The sequence below is a fragment of the Rhinopithecus bieti genome, unplaced genomic scaffold, assembly GCF_001698545.2.
Source record: "Rhinopithecus bieti isolate Rb0 unplaced genomic scaffold, ASM169854v2 scaffold_13262, whole genome shotgun sequence".
In the NCBI taxonomy this organism is placed as follows: Eukaryota; Metazoa; Chordata; class Mammalia; order Primates; family Cercopithecidae; genus Rhinopithecus; species Rhinopithecus bieti.
This window is the reverse complement of record NW_016808004.1, coordinates 5,118,662-5,124,661: the sequence shown is the minus strand read 5'-3', so window position 1 is coordinate 5,124,661 and position 6,000 is coordinate 5,118,662.

Sequence of the window (6,000 nt, the reverse complement as noted above, 5' to 3'; positions counted from 1 at the left end):
GACACTGGACTTCCTTCCCCAGGGAGGTAGTTCATTCAGTCATGGAACATTTCAAGGTGGGAAGAAGGTGTTCATCACGTGGCTATGATCATGTGCCCATTTGCAGACCACCCTGTCCTGAGTTCATCTCCTAAATCAGTGGTTCTCAACAGGGACAGTCCTCCCTCCCCAGGGGACATTTGGCAATGACTGGAGGAGTTGCTACTGGCATCTCCTAGGTGGAGGCCAGGCAGGGCTTCTGCTGAGCATCCCTGTCTGGTGTACAGGACAGCCTCCACCACAAAGAATCATGCAGCCCCAAATGTCAACAGCAGCGAGGTTGAGAACTCTGTTCTAAACCCTGAAATTATCATTTGACAAGCACAATTATAATGCAATGTCTTTTTGATGCACCAAAGGCATTAATGTCTTCAATGTGAATATTTAAAACACACAAGTGACCTGTTTGGTGATTTATTTCTTAATAAAGCAGGAGCCTTGTAACATGGGAGTGGTTCCATGCAAAGGGAACAGCATGCACCAGGCTCAGTGGCTCAGTGGAAAGAGCAGGCATCTGTAGTCGACTGCAGCTGAGACTGAAGGGATGATGGGAATAGAGCCCAGAGAGGGGCAGGGGCTGCACCAGGCAGGGCTCAGACGCCAGGCCACAGAGCATGGATTGTGTCCTGGGAGGGGGAGACCTTGAGAAGATTTAAAGCAAGGGGAGGATGGAATATGTAGCATGTTCTAGAAAGATTCCCCAGCAGCAATGAGATTCAGTTTTATACCCACGAAATTGGTAAAAAATGTCAGTTTGACATTGCCAAGTGTTGGCAAGGAAATGGAGCAACTGAAATTCCCACACCCTGCTGGTGGGAACATACATTGGAACAACCAATTTGGAAAATCCTTTGGCCTTCTTTTTTTTTTTTTTTTTTTTTTCCATTTTTTAGATGGGGTCTCACTCTGTCACCTAGGCTGGAGGGCAGTGGCATAATCACAGCTCACTACAGCCTCAACCTCCCAGGCTCAGGTGATCTTCCCACCTCTACCTCCTGGGTAGCTGGGACTACAGGTGTGCACCACCATGCCTGGCTAATTTTTTATATTTTTCTGGAGAGGTGGGGTTTCACTGTGTTACCCAGGTTGGTCCCGAATTCCGGGCCTCAAGTGATCCTCACACCTCGGCCTCCCAAAGTGCTAGGATTACAGGCATGAGCCACAAGGCCCGGCCTTTTGGCCTCCTCTTGTAGACGTGAATGTGAAGTCTCTTGCCCCAGTAATTGCACTTCTAAGGCTTATATCCCCAGGGAAACCCTCACACGTGGGAATAGGGACAAGAACACTCACTGCTGCACTGTTTATGGTGGCGACGGGCAGGCGTGACTGAAATGTCCATCTTAAGGAGAATGAGCAAATACATTGTGTTACAGCTGCACAGCGGACTATGACACTGCAGTGAGAACGAAGGAACCGACTCCATACGTGAGGATGGAGGAGCATCCCCAGCACAGCAGTGAGCAACACAAGCCAGTCATTGAAAGCATCATTGTGACACCGTTTATAAAAAACATACAAACATGCAGAATGATGCATTAAGGATTTATACATATAGAGTAAAAGTATAACAACATGCATGGGAAAATGAAGCCCTGGCTATCTCTGGAGGCAGGGAAAGGGGGCAACAAGGTCAGGAGAGTTCTATGATCTCCGTGGTGTTTCCCTCCATAAGCTGGGCTGGGGAGGGTGTCAGAGGGACTTGATGCTGCCTCCACTGTCCTAACTCCTGGAGTTTGTGCCCTGGAGAGTGAGCAGGAACGTGACCTGTGTGCAGCCAATAGCATGCGCAAGGTAGGGGAATGTTATCGGGCCGCGCTTCACCAGCTCTTGACGCCTCCGTCAGCTGCGCGCTGTGCAGGAGTGAGCTGCCGAGACCCCTACAGCTGCAGGCAGGTGAGCTCTGCCAGTAACCTGGGGGAGCTGGGTTGTAGACTCCTTCCTAGTTGAGCCTCTGATGAGAAGCCAGCCCTGGTCAGCAGGTGGACTGCAGCCTGGTGAGGCCCTGGGCAGAGGCCGCGACTGAGCTATGCCTGGGATCCTGACCCATGGAAACCGTGAGATACTAAACACGTGTGGTTTCAAGGGGCTAGATGTGTGGTGGTTTGTGATGCAGCATAGAAAATCAATACCAAGGCTACCATTGTGTTGCTTATATTATTAGCTATATTTTTAGATAACTGAAATATTTCATAATTAAGAGGTTAAGAAAGTCCCCTGTGGTGGCCTCACCTGTGGGAAGAAGAGACAGAGTGCAGGGCATGGGCCTGGAGGCTGGGAGGCCCAGGAGGAGGCTGGCACAATGGAGAGGGGACAGGCCATGCCATCCAAGGTGAGGAAGCAGGATGGGCTGGTGTCAGGGCTGGTGGGGGGTGTGTGTGTATGTATAGAAAGTCCCCTTCATCCCTAGATTCTGAGGAAAGGGAGGGGCCCATGCCAGCATCCCCTCAAAGCCTGGGAAACCTGGATCCCAGCCTTACAGCTTCAGAACCTCAGAACAGCCAGACCTGGCAAGGGAGGGGCCAGGGAGAAGGAGCAGAGGCAGTATTTTCCCAGGGTCCCCTGGGGAGCCTGGCAGTATGGGCTGGGGCCGGGCGAGGAGGACAGATGGGGCTGTGGGAGGGAGCAGCTGCCGCTCCCCTCTCCAGGGATGCCCACTCCCCAACTCCAGCCCGCATACCAGTGGGAGAGATCGTGAGACCCTCCCCCATCCTTGCTCCCACTAGTCCTCAGTTTCCCTAGTGATACTGGACAGACAATCTGTGAGGACCCCCCTGAGTTGGGTGGGATAGAGAAAGACATGAGAACACCTACAAATAGCCTAGGGCACCCCACTGGCACTCCCACCGGCCCTGGCAGCCTTTGGTTCTGTGGGAGAAGGAGGAACAGAAAGGGCAGGCAGTTTGCCCAGGGTCCCCAAACACCCTGGTCTTCTAAGAGTGGAGGTGGGCTTGGGGGCTCAGTCTGAAGCCCATTGGGCTACCCAGGATGAGCCTAGAGTGGAGGAATAAAATGGCGTTAGAAGTGTCTCCTCGCTGGGTGGCCTCTCCAAGAAACCTCCGTCTTCCTCGTATGATCCTTCCAACAACCCTGCAAGATGTGGTCTTGACTGATGAGGAGCTGGGGTTCAGAGAGCCCAAGCCACTTGCTCGAAGCTGCACAGCAAGGGGGAGTCAGATCTGTCCTTCAGACGGGGCTTTACCGTGAGCAACCTTGGTTAGGGACCAGGGAGGCCCTGAAGAGCCCCAGGGAAAAAACTCAAATAAAGCTTCCCTACAATCCTTGATCAGGGTTTTGAAGCGTGAAGAGAAATTCTCCAGGCTGATCTGAAGCACAGAACATCCCAGGGAGAGAGACCAGCTAGGAACAAGGCAGAGAAGACAGGTTTTTGTGAATGACTATGTTTTAAATTACACAAGTGGCATATACTCAGAACATATCAAAACAACAGCCCACGGTTATAAAGGGAAAAGTGCCCCCTCGGCACACTGGGTCTGCAGCACACTTCTCAGAACTAACAACTGTCGTCATCCAGGTACATGTCACCCCAGGTGTTTTTCTACCTCTACACAAATATTTTAAAAACAAAACAGAGTCTGCTTTACATGTTGTTTTCCAGCTTGCTTATTTTCACGTATCCTAGTGTTTCTGTGAGATGTATGGGAAGAGGCTCGCTGGGCCAGAGAGCGTGCAAAACCTAGATCATTTCTGCCCATACAGGTATCTCCAGGCTGCTTCTCCACACCTGCCCAGTCTCTTCCATTTCTGCTGAGAAAGGGAAGTGGTGCCCCGTGTGGAATGGGCATGGATCTGGTCATTTGTGAGACTCAGCACCTGTCGGGATGTCGGATGGCTGTGGATTCACATTGCTATTGGGGATGACCTCTTGTGTATCCTTCTGCCTGTTTCCTTCCACAGCGTGTTATGTGAATCTCCTAATTTGAAATCATCTGCAACTCATTCAAACTTTGTAAAGCCTCACGCTGCCCAAACACATTTCCCTGCTGTCTGGACAGAACAGTCAGTGTTCATCAAGTGAGATGCTAACCAGCTAGTTGTTCCAACACCACTGGATTGGGTAACCCTCCACCTTTGCATTGATTCAGGATGCCTCCTTTATCACCCATTATCTTGTAAACAATAGGGTCTGTTGCAGGTTTACTGAATCTGTGCCATTGATCTGTTTATTCTTATAGCGGAACCACAAGGTTTGAATGATTGTGATAATAGAATCTTGTTTAATATCGGAAAGCATTCCCCCCCCCCACACACACACACACTCACACCCCCTCAGTTTATTTTTCCTAATTTTTGACTTCTGCTGATCTTGTTAGTTTTTCCAGATAAAGTTTGGAATCATTTGTCATTTTGCCTTTAAAAAAAAACCAGCAGAGTTTTGATCGAACCGTCCTGTATGATAACTCATTTAGGATCTACCCACCTCCTCCCCTGCTGCCCCTCATCTTTCCCGCTGCTCAGGTGATTCTGTCCCTGTGTCAAATGGATGGCAGGCATTCCCCAAGGGCAGTGTCCATTTCTGTGGCCCTGAGGGCCCTTCCCCATCCTAGCACTGGGTCACCAGGGGGGCAGGAGGTGCTGTGGGGAAGAACAGCACTGCTCCCTAAGAGTTACAAAGGGCACTTGGTTTCTTCCTACAAAATGGGCAGCAAAGCCAGGCCTGGAAGTGTCCCTGTGCAAGGCAGGGAGGAAGGGGCCGGGCAAGTCGAGCTGAGTCCATGGCCCACCAGCCCCACCGGGGTGCAAACAGAGGGAAGAAGGCCGACCCACCGGCTACCCTGGCACCAGGCCTTGGGGAATCATCAAGCCTACCCTGACCCACTCAAGACAGTCACTTGCAGCTCCTGGCCTGTGTGCCTGGCCATACCTGGGCACTTTGTGGCCACAAAATTCAAACTGTTTACCACACACAGTGACTCGAGGAGGCAGGAGTCACTGTTAGAAGTGAATTGTTTTATGAAGGAGGGAAGAGAAGCTGTAAACTGTAGCCCCTGAGCCTCGGTTCTTTGCTCTAAAGTGACTTGCTGGGACTTGAATCTGAGGCTCTCACCCCCATCTCTACTCAACACCACCCCACCAGCCTCCCCAGCTCTGGCTGCTGCCTCCTTGTGAGAAACAGCCCCTGCAATTCAGACGTGGTGGCTCACGCCTGTAATCCCAGCACTTTAGGAGGCCAAGGCAGGCGGTTCACTTGAGCCCAGGAGTTCGAGACTAGCTGGGGCAATGTAGCAAGATCCTGTCTCTACAAAAAAATATATATATATATTTTTAATTAACTGGGCCTGGTGGTACATGCCTATAGTCTTAGCTGTGTGGGAGGATGGCTTGAGCCCAGAAATTTGAGGCTGCAGTGAGCTATGATAGCACCTCTGCACTCCAGCCTGGGTGACAGAGTGAGACCCTGTCTCTAAAAAGGAAGACAGAAAAAAGAAACAGCTCCTGCTTTCCAAGAGTTTCCTGGTAGTGAGTAGAGAGAGCTTGTCATAGTAGCAAGAGTCTCTGTGTGTGTTATTCCCCCCACCCAACACCAAGAACAAACAAGGCTGATGAACATTTGTGGGAAAGTGAATGGATCTAGTCTACAGATGACTGGGGAGAGCCTAACACCAGCCACCGGGGGCATCGGGGACACAAGAGCGACCAGACACAGCCCCTACTCTCTTGCAGCTGACGTCACGGGACGAGGGGATCCTCTCCGCTTGTTTCTGCCGGCTGGCCACCTCCCAGCACTCATGAGAGCGCCTGGCACTGTGTGCTCCAAAATGCTGGTTGACAGAAGGAAGGAAATAAGCCGGGGGCGCAGCAGAGAAACAAGGAGGCCTCTTTTGATGGCTGTTCTGGATTATGGGTCTGGATTCTGGCCTTTAAGTACTGAGCCAAGTTCTAGGTTCGGATATGGGGTTCTAGGTTCTGGGACCTAGATTCTAGGTCCAAGGCTGCATGTCT